The 15,106-nt window shown below is 57.8% G+C and overlaps 1 pseudogene; it reads left to right on the top strand.

The window, feature by feature from the left end:
* Window positions 1-15,106, top strand: part of LOC139242065 (phosphoribosylformylglycinamidine synthase-like) — a 448,425-nt pseudogene that overhangs the window by 421,452 nt on the left and 11,867 nt on the right.

The raw sequence follows: 15,106 nt of genomic DNA, 5'->3' as shown, positions 1-15,106 counted from the left end.
CCGTCTCTCCACACACCTCGAACTCCCGCCTCTCCACAGACCTCGAACTCCCGTCTCTCCGCACACCCCGAACTCCCGTCTATCCGCACACCTCGAACTCCCGTCTCCCGACACACCTCGAACTCCCCTCTCCCCACACACCTCGAACTCCCGTCTCCCCACACACCTCGAACTCCCGTCTCTCCACACACCTCGAACTCCCGTCTCTCCACACACCTCGAACTCCCGTCTCTCCGCACACCCCGAACTCCCGTCTATCCACACACCTCGAACTCCCGTCTCTACGCACACCTCGAACTCCCATCTCTCCGCACACCTCGAACTCCCGTCTCTCCACACACCTCGAACTCCCGTCTCTCCACACACCTGGAATTCCTGTCTCTCCACACACCTCGAACTCCCCCTCTCCACACACCTCGAACTCCCGTCTCCCCACACACCTCGAACTCCCGTCGCTCCACACACCTCGAACTCCCCCTCTCAACACACCTCGAACTCCCCCTCTTCACACACCTCGAACTCCCGTCTCTCCACACACCTCGAACTCCCGTCTCTCCATACATCTCGAACTCCCGTCTCTCCACACACCTCGAACTCCCGTCTCTCCGCACACCTCGAACTCCTGTCTCCCCACACACCAGGAATTCCCCTCTCCTCACACACCAGGAATTACCGTCTCCCCACACACCTCGAACTCCTCGTCTCCACACACCTCGAACTCCCGTCTCTCCACACACCTCGAACTCCCGTCTCTCCACACACCTCGAACTCCCGTCGCTCCACACACTTCGAACTCCCGTCTCTGCACACACCTCGAACTCCTGTCTCTCCACACACCTTGAACTCCCGTCTCTCTACACACCTCGAACTCCCGCCTCTCCTCACACCTCGAACTCCCGTCTCTCCACACACCTCGAACTCCCCCTCTCCACACACCTCGAACTTCCATCTCTCCACACACCTCGAACTCCCGTCTCTCCACACACCTCGAACTCCCGTATCTCCACACACCTCGAACTCCCGCCTCTCCACAGACCTCGAACTCCCGCCTCTCCACAGACCTCGATCTCACGTCTCTCCACACACCTCGAACTCCCGCCTCTCCACAGACCTCGAACTCACCCTGTCCACACACCTCGAACTCCCGTCTCTGCACACACCTCGATCTCCCCCTGTCCACACACCTCGAACTCCCGTCTCTCCACACAGCTCGAACTCCCGTCTCTCCACACACCTCGAACTCCCGCCTCTCCACAGACCTCGAACTCCCGTCTCTCCGCACACCCCGAACTCCCGTCTATCCGCACACCTCGTACTCCCGTCTCCCGACACACCTCGAACTCCCCTCTCCCCACACACCTCGAACTCCAGTCTCTCCACACACCTCGAACTCCCGTCTCTCCACACACCTCGAACTCCCGTCTCTCCACACACCTCGAACTCCCATCTCTCCGCACACCTCGAACTCCCGTCTCTCCACACACCTCGAACTCCCCCTCTCCACACACCTCGAACTCCCCCTCTCCACACACCTCGAACTCCCATCTCTCCACACACCTCGAACTCCCGTCTCTCCGCACACCTCGAACTCCCGTCTCTCCACACACCTCGAACTCCCGTCTCTCCACACACCTCGAACTCCCCCTGTCCACACACCTCGAACTCCCGCCTCTCCACACACCTCGAACTCCCGTCTCTCCACACACCTCGAACTCCCCCTCTTCACACACCTCGAACTCCCATCTCTCCACACACCTCGAACTCCCGTCTCTCCACACACCTCGAACTCCCGTTTCTCCACACACCTCGAACTCCCGTCTCTCCACACACCTCGAACTCCCGTCTCTCCACACACCTCGAACTCCCGTCTCTCCACACACCTCGAACTCCCGTCTCTCCACACACCTCGAATTCCCGTCTCTCCACACACCTCGAACTCCCGTCTCTCCACACACCTCGAACTCCCGTCTCTCCACACACCTCGAACTCCCGTCTCTCCACACACGTCGAACTCCCGCATCTCCACACACCTCGAACTCCCGCCTCTCCACACACCTCGAACTCCCGTCTCTCCACACACCTCGAACTCCCGTCTCCCCACACACCTCGAACTCCCGTCTGCCCACACACGTCGAACTCCCGCATCTCCACACACCTCGAACTCACGTCTCCCCACACACCTCGAACTCCCCCTGTCCATACACCTCGAACTCCCGTCTCTGCACACACCTCGATCTCCCCCTGTCCACACACCTCGAACTCCCGTCTCTCCACGCACCTCGAACTCCTCGTCTCCACGCACCTCGAACTCCCGTCTCTCCACGCACCTCGAACTCCCGTCTCTCCACACACCTCGAACTCCCCCTCTCCGCACACCTTGAACTCCCGTCTCTCCGCACACCTCGAACTCCCGTCTCTCCGCACACCTCGAACTCCAGTCTCTCCGCACACCTTGAACTCCCCCTCTCCACACACCTCGAACTCCCGTCTCTCCACACACCTCGAACTCCCGTCTCTCCACACACTTCGAACTCCCGTCTCTCCACACACCTCGAACTGCCGTCTCTCCACACACCTCGAACTCCCCCTGTTCACACACCTCGAACTCCCGTCTCTCCACACACCTCGAACTGCTGTCTCTCCACACACTTCGAACTCCCCCTGTTCACACACCTCGAACTGCCGTCTCTCCACGCACCTCGAACTCCTCGTCTCCACGCACCTCGAACTCCGTCTCTTCGCACACCTCGAACTCCCGTCTCTCCACAGACCTCGAACTCCCGTCTTGCGACACACCTCGAACTTTCCCTGACCGTGCTCACTGTGACTCGGGGGTTTGGGGATTGGGACATTCCCTGTCCGTGCTCACTGTGACTCTGGGTGTGGGGATTGGGACATTCCCTGACTGTGCTCACTGTGACTCGGGGGGTTGTGGGGATTGGGACATTCCCTGACTGTGCTCACTGTGACTCTGGGTGTATGGGGATTGGAACATTCCCTGACTGTGCTCACTGTGACTCGGAGGAGATGGGACATTCCCTAACTGTGCTCACTGTGACTCGGGGGGTATGGGGATTGGGACATTCCCTGACTGTGCTCACTGTGACTCGGGGTGTATGGGGATTGGGACATTCCCTGACTGTGCTCACTGTGACTCGGGGTGTATGGGGATTGGGACATTCCCTGAAGTGCTCACTGTGACTTGGGGGTTGTGGGGATTGGGACATTCCCTGACTGTGCTCACTGTGACTCGGGGGATGTGGGGATTGGGACATTCCCTGACTGTGCTCACTGTGACTCGGGGTGTATGGGGATTGGGACATTCCCTGACTGTGCTCACTGTGACTCGGGGTGTATGGGGATTGGGACATTCCCTGAAGTGCTCACTGTGACTTGGGGGTTGTGGGGATTGGGACATTCCCTGACTGTGCTCACTGTGACTCGGGGGATGTGGGGATTGGGACATTCCCTGACTGTGCTCACTGTGACTCGGAGGGTGTGGGGATTGGGACATTCCCTGACTGTGCTCACTGTGACTCGGGGGCTATGGGGATTGGGACATTCCCTGACTGTGCTCACTGTGACTCGGAGGGTGTGGGGATTGGGACATTCCCTGACTGTGCTCACTGTGACTCGGGGTGTATGGGGATTGAGACATTCCCTGACTGTGCTCACTGTGACTCGGGGTGTATGGGGATTGAGACATTCCCTGACTGTGCTCACTGTGACTCGGGGTGTATGGGGATTGGGACATTCCCTGACTGTACTCACTGTGACTCGGGGGATGTGGGGATTGGGACATTCCATGACTGTGCTCACTGTGACTCGGGGTGTGTGGGACATTCCCTGACTGTGCTCACTGTGACTCAGGGGGTGTGGGGATTGGGACTTTCCCTGACCTTGCTCACTGTGACTCGGGGGGTGTGGGGATTGGGACATTCCATGACTCTGCTCACTGTGACTCTGGGTGTGTGGGGATTGGGACATTCCCTGACTGTGCTCACTGTGACTCAGGGGGTGTGGGGATTGGGACATTCCATGACTGTGCTCACTGTGACTCGGGGTGTGTGGGGATTGGGACATTCTCTGACTGTGCTCACTGTGACTCGGGGGGTGTGGGACATTCCCTGACCTTGCTCACTGTGACTCGGGGGCTATGGGGATTGGGACATTCCATGACTGTGCTTACTGTGACTCGGGGTTTGTGGGGATTGGAACATTCCCTGACTGTGCTCACTGTGACTCGGGGGGTGTGGGACATTCCCTGACCTTGCTCACTGTGACTCGGGGGCTATGGGGATTGGGACATTCCATGACTGTGCTTACTGTGACTCGGGGTTTGTGGGGATTGGGACATTCCATGACTGTGCTCACTGTGACTCGGGGGGTGTGGGACATTCCCTGACTGTGCTCACTGTGACTCGGGGTGTGTGGGGATTGGGACATTCCCTGACTGTGCTCACTGTGACTCGGGGGGTGTGGGGATTGGGACATTCCATGACTGTGCTCACTGTGACTCGGGGTGTGTGGGGATTGGGACATTCCACGACTGTGCTCACTGTGACTCGGGGTGTGTGGTGATTGGGACATTCCCTGACTGTGCTCACTGTGACTCTGGGTGTGTGGGGATTGGGACATTCCCTGACTGTACTCACTGTGACTCGGCGGGGTATGGAGGTTGGGACATTCCCTGACCTTGCTCACTGTGACTTGGGGGGTATGGGGATTGGGACATTCCCTGACTGTTCACTGTGACTCGGGGGTGTGGGGATTGGGACATTCCCTGACCTTGCTCACTGTGACTTGGGGGGGTATGGGGATTGGGACATTCCCTGACCGTGCTCACTGTGACTCGGGGGCTATGAGGATTGGGACATTCCCTGACTGTGCTCACTGTGACTCGGGGGCTATGGGGATTGGGACATTCCCTGACCTTGCTCACTGTGACTCGGTGGGTATGGGGATTGGGACATTCCCTGACTGTGTTCACTGTGACTCTGTGGGTATGGGGATTGGGACATTCCCTGACTGTGCTCACTGTGACTCGGGGGCTATGGGGATTGGGACATTCCCTGACCTTGCTCACTGTGACTCGGGGGGTATGGGGATTGGGACATTCCCTGACTGTGCTCACTGTGACTCGGGGGCTATGGGGATTGGGACATTCCCTGACCTTGCTCACTGTGACTCGGTGGGTATGGGGATTGGGACATTCCCTGACTGTTCACTGTGACTCGGGGTGTGATTCAGGGGTTCAGACATTGCCCTGACCGTGCACACTGTGTTTGTAGGTGGCTGATCCGACGTTGAGTGTGCTGGAGCTGTGGGGAGCGGAGTACCAGGAGACGAACGCTCTTCTCATGCGCTCGAAGGACTCTGAGTTTCTCCGTGCGGTCTGTGCTCGGGAGAAATGTCCTGTCGATTTTGTTGGTAAAATAACGGGAGATGGAAAGGTGAGGAAATTCTTAGCTGTTCTGATCAGCGGATATTATTCGATGGCCGGTGATTGTAGTTGTGGCCGATTGTCGGGCTGGGGCCGGTGATTGTAGTTGTGGTCGATTGTCGGGCTGGGGCCGGTGATTGTAGTTGTGGCCGATTGTCGGGCTGGGGCCGGTGATTGTAGTTGTGGCCGATTGTCGGGCTGGGGCCGGTGATTGTAGTTGTGGTCAATTGTGTCGTGACTTCTGGATTTTTTCCACTCCAACGATGTCCCTTGTAGGGGGTTGGAAGAATGTGATCTGTCTTCCCCGAGTTCCATCTCTCCCCTCCGATGTCCCCCCGCCACCTGTGTCTCTCTTCCCCTGCCCCCCCCCCCCCGTCTCTCTTCCCCTGCCCCCCCCCCCATCCCCCAATGATATACCCCACATCTCTCACTGTAACACTGATATACCCCACACCCCTCACTGTGACAATGATATACCCCACACCCCTCACTGGAACACTGATATACCCCACACCCCTCACTGTAACAATGATATACCCCACACCCCTCACTGGAACACAGTTATACCCCACACCCCTCACTGTAACACAGTTATACCCCACACCCCTCACTGTAACACTGACATACCTCACACCCCTCACTGTAACACTGATATACCCCACACCCCTCACTGTAACACTGATATACCCTACATCCCTCACTGGAACACAGTTATACCCCACACCCCTCACTGTAACACTGACATACCTCACACCCCTCACTGTAACACTGATATACTCCACACCTCTCACTGTAACACTGATATACCCCACACCGCTCACTGTAACAATGATATACCCCACACCACTCACTGTAACACTGATATACCCCACAACCCTCACTGTAACACTGATATACCCCACACCGCTCACTGTAACAATGATATACCCCACACCACTCACTGTAACACTGATATACCCCACAACCCTCACTGTAACACTGATATACCCCACACCCCTCACTGGAACACTGATATACCCCACACCCCTCACTGTAACACTGATATACCCCACACCCCTCACTGGAACACTGATATACCCCATACCCCTCACTGTAACACTGACATACCTCACAGCCCTCACTGGAACACTGATATACCCCACACCCCTCACTGGAACACTGATATACCCCACACCCCTCATTGGAACACTGATATACCCCACACCCCTCACTGGAACACTGATATACCCCACACCCCTCACTGGAACACAGTTATACCCCACACCCCTCACTGTAACACTGACATATCCCACACCCCTCACTGTAACACTGATATACCCCACACCCCTCACTGTAACACTGATGTACCCCACACCCCTCACTGTAACACTGATATACCCCTCACTGTAACACAGTTATACCCCACACCCCTCACTGTAACACTGATATACCCCACATCCCTCACTGCAACACTGATATACCCCACACCCCTCACTGTAACACTGATATACCCCACACCCCTCACTGTAACACTGATATACCCCACACCCCTCACTGTCACATTGATATACCCCACACCCCTCACTGTAACACTGATAGACCCACACCCCTCACTGCAACACTGATATACCCCACACCCCTCACTGTAACACTGATATACCCCACACCCCTCACTGTAACATTGATATACCCCACACCCCACACCCCTCACTGTAACACTGATATACCCCACACCCCTCACTGCAACACTGATATATTCCTCACTGTAACACAGTTATACCCCACACCCTTCACTGTAACACTGATATACCCCACATCCCTCACTGTAACACTGATATACCCCACACCCCTCACTGTAACACTGATATACCCCACACCTCTCACTGTAACACTGATATACCCCACATCCCTCACTGTAACACTGATATACCCCACATCCCTCACTGCAACACTGATATACCCCACACCCCTCACTGTAACACTGATATACCCCACACCCCTCACTGTAACACTGATATACCCCACACCCCTCACTGTCACATTGATATACCCCACACCCCTCACTGTAACACTGATAGACCCACACCCCTCACTGCAACACTGATATACCCCACACCCCTCACTGTAACACTGATATACCCCACACCCCTCACTGTAACATTGATATACCCCACACCCCACACCCCTCACTGTAACACTGATATACCCCACACCCCTCACTGCAACACTGATATATTCCTCACTGTAACACAGTTATACCCCACACCCTTCACTGTAACACTGATATACCCCACATCCCTCACTGTAACACTGATATACCCCACACCCCTCACTGTAACACTGATATACCCCACACCTCTCACTGTAACACTGATATACCCCACATCCCTCACTGTAACACTGTTATACCCTACATCCCTCACTGTAACACTGATATACCCCACACCCCTCACTGTAACACTGATATACCCCACACCCCTCACTGTAACACTGATATACCCCACATCTCTCACTGTAACACTGAAATACCCCACACACCTCACTGTAACACTGATATACCCCACACCCCTCACTGTAACACTGATATACCCCACACCCCTCACTGTAACACTGATATACCCCACACCCCTCACTGTAACACTGATATACCCCACACCCCTCACTGTAATACTGATATACTGCACACCCCTCACTGTAACACTGAAATACCCCACACCCCTCACTGTAACACTGATATACACCACACCCCTCACTGTAACACTGATATACCACACACCCCTCACTGCAACACTGATATACTCCTCACTGTAACACAGTTATACCCCACACCCTTCACTGTAACACTGATATACCCCACATCTCTCACTGTAATACTGAAATACCCCACACACCTCACTGTAACACTGATATACCCCACACCCCTCACTGTCACACTGATATACCCCACACCCCTCACTGTAACACTGATATACCCCACACCCCTCACTGTAACACTGAAATACCCCACACCCCTCACTGTAATACTGATATACTGCACACCCCTCACTGTAACACTGAAATACCCCACACCCCTCACTGTAATACTGATATATCCCACACCCCTCACTGTAACACTGATACAGGTTGCACCACTTTAAGTTCTTGACAGTTTTCCTGCATCTCTCATCATTTTTTAAAAATATCTATTTTTGCAGGAGTTCACATTGAATCATGTGAAGCTTAACCTTCAACCTTTGACCCTTCCCGCTGAACTGACTGTGAGGGAGGCCCTGAACCGCGTACTGCGCCTCCCCTCGGTGGCGAGCAAGAGATATCTGACCAATAAGGTAAGGAAGGATAGGGGGTCAGAGAGAGATATCTGGCCAATAAGGTATGGGGGCGTGGTCGAGGGTCAGAGAGAGCGATATTTGACCAATAAGGGAAGGAGGGGTCGGGGATCAGGGAGGGCGATATCTGACCAATCAGGTAAGGGAGTGAGGGTGGTCTTAGTCGGGCAGGTTAGTCGGAGGATTGGAGAGGGGGAGGAGGAGCAGGTTTGGTTGTGGATCAGTTGGGGTCGGGCGGTCGGTGATGCTCTCTCTCTCCTGCCGTAGGTTGACCGTTCGGTGACGGGTCTGGTTGCCCAGCAGCAGTGTGTAGGGCCGCTCCACACTCCTTTAGCCGACGTGGCAGTTGTTGCCCTCTCGTATTTCGACACCATCGGAGCGGCAACGGCGATTGGCGAGCAGCCAATCAAAGGACTGATTGACCCCGGTGCCGGAGCCCGAATGGCCATCGGAGAGGCTCTAACTAACCTGGTGTTCGCCCGAGTGACTGAGCTCAAGGTAAGTGATGCCCCCCTGGGTCCACCAGCTGTACCTTCCCTCACTGTGTGTGTTGCTGGGTCTGACCCTCCCTCACTGTGTGCCTGACCCTCCCTCCCTCACTGTGTGTCTGACCCTCCCTCCCTCACTGTGTGTCTGACCCTCCCTCCCTCACTGTGTGTCTGACCCTCCCTCCCTCACTGTGTGTCTGACTCTCCCTCACTGTGTGTCTGACCCTCCCTCCCTCACTGTGTGTCTGACCCTCCCTCCCTCACTGTGTGTCTGACTCTCCCTCACTGTGTGTCTGACCCTCCCTCCCTCACTGTGTGTCTGACCCTCCCTCCCTCACTGTGTGTCTGACCCTCCCTCCCTCACTGTGTGTCTGACTCTCCCTCACTGTGTGTCTGACCCTCCCTCCCTCACTGTGTGTCTGACCCTCCCTCCCTCACTGTGTGTCTGACTCTCCCTCACTGTGTGTCTGACCCTCCCTCCCTCACTGTGTGTCTGACTCTCCCTCACTGTGTGTCTGACCCTCCCTCACTGTGTGTCTGACCCTCCCTCACTGTGTGTCTAACCCTCCCTCACTGTGTGTCTGACCCTCCCTCCCTCACTGTGTGTCTGACCCTCCCTCACTGTGTGTCTAACCCTCCCTCACTGTGTGTCTGACCCTCCCTCCCTCACTGTGTGTCTGACTCTCCCTCACTGTGTGTCTGATCCTCCCTCACTGTGTGTCTGACCCTCCCTCCCTCACTGTGTGTCTGACCCTCCCTCCCTCACTGTGTGTCTGACGCTCCCTCACTGTGTGCCTGACGCTCCCTCACTGTGTGTCTGACCCTCCCTCACTGTGTGTCTGACGCTCCCTCACTGTGTGTCTGACTCTCCCTCACTGTGTGTCTAACCCTCCCTCACTGTGTGTCTGACCCTCCCTCACTGTGTGTCTGATCCTCCTTCCCTCACTGTGTGTCTGACTCTCCCTCACTGTGTGTCTGACCCTACCTCACTGTGTGTCTGACGCTCCCTCCCTCACTGTGTGTCTGACGCTCCCTCCCTCACTGTGTGTCTGACGCTCCCTCCCTCACTGTGTGTCTGACCCTCCCTCACTGTGTGTCTGACCCTCCCTCACTGTGTGTCTGACCCTCCCTCACTGTGTGTCTGACCCTCCCTCACTGTGTGTCTGACCCTCCCTCACTGTGTGTCTGACACTCCCTCCCTCACTGTGTGTCTGACCCTCCCTCACTGTGTGTCTGACCCTCCCTCACTGTGTGTCTGACCCTCCCTCACTGTGTGTCTGACGCTCCCTCACTGTGTGTCTGACCCTCCCTCACTGTGTGTCTGACCCTCCCTCACTGTGTGTCTGACCCTCCCTCACTGTGTGTCTGACCCTCCCTCACTGTGTGTCTGACCCTCCCTCACTGTGTGTCTGACCCTCCCTCACTGTGTGTCTGACTCTCCCTCACTGTGTGTCTGACCCTCCCTCACTGTGTGTCTGACCCTCCCTCACTGTGTGTCTGACCCTCCCTCACTGTGTGTCTGACCCTCCCTCACTGTGTGTCTGACCCTCCCTCCCTCACTGTGTGTCTGACTCTCCCTCACTGTGTGTCTGACTCTCCCTCACTGTGTGTCTGACCCTCCCTCCCTCACTGTGTGTCTGACCCTCCCTCCCTCACTGTGTGTCTGACCCTCCCTCACTGTGTGTCTGACCCTCCCTCACTGTGTGTCTGACCCTCCCTCCCTCACTGTGTGTCTGACTCTCCCTCCCTCACTGTGTGTCTGACTCTCCCTCCCTCACTGTGTGTCTGACTCTCTCTCACTGTGTGCCTGACCCTCCCTCACTGTGTGTCTGACTCTCCATCACTGTGTGCCTGACGCTCCCTCACTGTGTGCCTGACGCTCCCTCACTGTGTGCCTGACGCTCCCTCACTGTGTGCCTGACGCTCCCTCACTGTGTGCCTGACGCTCCCTCACTGTGTGCCTGACGCTCCCTCACTGTGTGCCTGACGCTCCCTCCCTCACTGTGTGTCTGACCCTCCCTCACTGTGTGCCTGACGCTCCCTCACTTTGTGCCTGACGCTCCCTCCCTCACTGTGTGTCTGACCCTCCCTCACTGTGTGTCTGACCCTCCCTCACTGTGTGTCTGACCCTCCCTCACTGTGTGTCTGACCCTCCCTCACTGTGTGCCTGACGCTCCCTCACTGTGTGCCTGACGCTCCCTCACTGTGTGCCTGACGCTCCCTCACTGTGTGCCTGACGCTCCCTCACTGTGTGCCTGACGCTCCCTCACTGTGTGCCTGACGCTCCCTCACTGTGTGCCTGACGCTCCCTCCCTCACTGTGTGCCTGACGCTCCCTCACTGAGTGTCTGACGCTCCCTCACTGTGTGCCTGACGCTCCCTCACTGTGTGCCTGACGCTCCCTCCCTCACTGTGTGTCTGACCCTCCCTCACTGTGTGTCTGACCCTCCCGCACTGTGTATCTGACCCTGTGCTGCTGGGTGTGATGGTCTCCGTTCTCTCTGTGCCAGGATGTGAAGTGTAGCGGTAACTGGATGTGGCCGGCCAAGTTGCCGGGTGAGGGGGCAGCTCTGTACGACGCCTGTGTGGCCATGTGCCACGCCATGGCCGAGCTGGGAGTGGCCGTAGACGGCGGGAAGGATTCCCTGAGTATGGCGGCTCGTGTGGGGCAGGAGACGGTGAAGGCCCCAGGTAAGGAGTCACGCAGGCCGTCGCTCGGTGTTTGTCTCCCCTTTTATGTTGGCTTTGAATCTATTCCCAGGCGCGCTCATTTCCCGTCATATTTCCATTTGTTGATTGCCTCGGTACTTTCTATACCCAGCAGAGTTCTCTGCTGTATTGCCAACCCACCATTCATTCAGACTGACACTGCTTTCTCTCCGGATTCTCAGGCTCCCTCGTGGTCTCAGTTTACGCCGTCTGTCCCGACATCACAGGCACTGTGATCCCTGACCTGAAAAATCCCCACGGACAAGGTAGAGAATCAATTGCTGATACACTGGGGCCAGGGGTATGGGTACCGGGGCATGCCATTAGGGGCAGGGTGCAGGGGTACAGGGTTCAGGGATAGGGTGTGGGGCGCTGGGGACGGGGTGTGGGGCACCAGGGTCTGGGTGTGGGGCACCAGGGTCTGGGTGTGGGGCACCAGGGTCTGGGTGTGGGGCACCGGGGGCAGGGTGTGTGGCACCAGGGGCTGGGTGTGGGGCACCAGGGGCTGGGTGTGGGGCACCGGGGGCTGGGTGTGGGGCACCGGGGGCTGGGTGTGGGGCACCGGGGGCTGGGTGTGGGGTACCAGGGGCAGGGTGTGGGGTACCGGGGGCAGGGTGTGGGGTACCGGGGGCTGGGTTTGGGGCACCAGGGGCTGGGTGTGGGGTACCAGGGGCTGGGTGTGCCGTACCAGGGGCTGGGTGTGGGGTACCAGGGGCTGGGTGTGGGGTACCAGGGGCTGGGTGTTGGGTACCAGGGTCTGGGTGTGGGGTACCGGGGGCTGGGTGTGGGGTACCAGGGGCAGGGTGTGGGGTACCGGGGGCTGGGTGTGGGGTACCAGGGGCTGAGTGTGGGGTACCAGGGGCAGGGTACAGGTTTGGGGTGTGGGGTGGCCCAGGTTTGGGTTGAGGGGTGGCCCTCGGGTGCTGACGCGCTCTCTCCTTGTTTCAGGGGTGCTCCTGTATGTACCGGTCACTCCCGGTCAGTACCGGCTGGGCGGAGGAGCCTTGGCTCAGTGTTACTCACAGATCGGCAATGACTGCCCAGACCTGGACAGTCCGCACCGCCTGGTGTCCTGCTTCACTGTCACTCAGCGGCTCCTGGAGGGTGAGTCCTTGAGCCGGGACCATTCCCTGTGTTCCCCACCGTGCCCGCCTCACTCTTTCTCTCTTTCTCTTTTCTCTTGCCCAGAGCGCCTGCTGAGTGCCGGCCATGATGTGAGTGATGGGGGACTGCTCACGTGCATGCTCGAGATGGCAATCGCGGGAAACTGAGGGATCGAGCTCGACATTTCAAACAGCGACACCAGCGGTGAGTGACGAGGGTCTCTCAACATTCTGATCCCCCCGAGCCAGCCCTCACCCCCCCGAGCCACCCCTCACCCCCTCCCCCCCCGAGCCACCCCTCAACCACCCCCCCCCCCGAGCCACCCCTCACCCCCCCCCCCCCCGACACCCTCCACCCGAGCCAACCCTCACCCCTCCCCCCGACACACACACCCCTCACCCCCCCGACACCCTCCCCCCGACACACACACCCCTCACCCCCCCGACACCCTCCCCCCGACAGCGCCCCCCCCCCACGAGCCCCCCCCCCCCCACCGAGCCACCACCCCCTCCCCTCCCCCCCCCTTACCCACCGTAACCCTCTCCCCCCCCCGCGGTCGCTGGCACTGACCCTCGGTGACTCTCTCGCCCCAGCGATTGAGCTGTTGTTTTCGGAGGAGCTGGGTTTGGTGTTGGAGGTGTCCGAGATGGCTGTGAACGCAGTGTGCTCCCGCTACAGAGCAGCGGGCCTTCAGTGCTGCCGCATCGGATCAACCGTTGGAGAGGGAGCCCAGAGCATGGTGAGTGAGCCAGTTATCGGGCCCAGTCACGGTGAGTGAGCTGGTTATCGGGCCCAGTCACGGTGCGTGAGCCGGTTATCAGGCCCAGTCACGGTGAGTGAGCCGGTTATCGGGCCCAGTCACGGTGAGTGAGCCGGTTATCGGGCCCAGTCACGGTGAGTGAGCCGGTTATCGGGCCCAGTCACGGTGCGTGAGCCGGTTATCGGGCCCAGTCACGGTGAGTGAGCTGGTTATCGGGCCCAGTCACGGTGAGTGAGCCGGTTATCGGGCCCAGTCACGGTGAGTGAGCCGGTTATCGGGCCCAGTCACGGTGAGTGAGCTGGTTATCGGGCCCAGTCACGGTGAGTGAGCTGGTTATCGGGCCCAGTCACGGTGAGTGAGCTGGTTATCGGGCCCAGTCACGGTGAGTGAGCTGGTTATCTGGGTGGTGGGCTGGGACAGTGCGGTGGGGGTGGGGCTGACATCGCTCTGTGTTCCCGTGTGTTTATGGCCTTATTCTCTCCCAGGTGAGGGTGCGAGTGAATGGGGATGAGGTTCTGTCAGAGAGAACGGCCACCCTCCGCTCCTGGTGGGAGGAGACTAGTTTCCGGCTGGAGAGGCTGCAGTCCCATCGGGCCTGTGTGGAGGAGGAGGAGCGGGGGCTGGAGCATCGCGTTGCCCCAAAATACAAGCTCAGCTTCCAGCCGGCGCACATCCCCAGACCGTCCACCGACTCAGGTAAGTGTGAGACCGTGTCGTCACATGTGACCCCCAGCCAACACCGCATAACCCCCCCGCGACCCCCAGCCAGCATCTCGTGATCTTCCCCCCCCCACCCCAGCCAATACCACGTGACCACCCCCACGAACCCGGTCAGCATCATGTAACCCCCGTGACCCCCGGCCAATGCCCCGTGACCCCTGACCAGTACTGCGTGAATCTCCGCAATCTCCGGCAGTACTGCATGACCCCCCCATGACCCCCGGTCAGTACCACGTGATCCCCCGTGATTGGAGAACTGCGAACGTTGTACAGTTGTTTAAAAAGGAGAAGGGCGATGCAGACACTGTTATCGGGGAGGAGTGTGAAATATTAGATGAAATAAACATAGTGAGAGAGGAGATATTAAGGGGTTTAGCTGCTTTGAAAGTGGATAAGTCCCCAGGCCCGGATGAAATATATCCCAGGCTGTTAAGCGAAGCAAAAGAGGAAATAGCAGAGGCTTTGACCATCATTTTCCAGTCCTCTCTGGCTTCAAGTGTGGTGCCATAGGTCTGGAGGACTGCTAATGTGGTACCATTGTTTAAAAAGGTGGAAAGGGATAGGCCGAGTAATTACAG

Source organism: Pristiophorus japonicus, unplaced genomic scaffold, assembly GCF_044704955.1.
Source record: "Pristiophorus japonicus isolate sPriJap1 unplaced genomic scaffold, sPriJap1.hap1 HAP1_SCAFFOLD_119, whole genome shotgun sequence".
In the NCBI taxonomy this organism is placed as follows: Eukaryota; Metazoa; Chordata; class Chondrichthyes; family Pristiophoridae; genus Pristiophorus; species Pristiophorus japonicus.
This window is presented reverse-complemented; position numbering and strand designations above follow the sequence as displayed.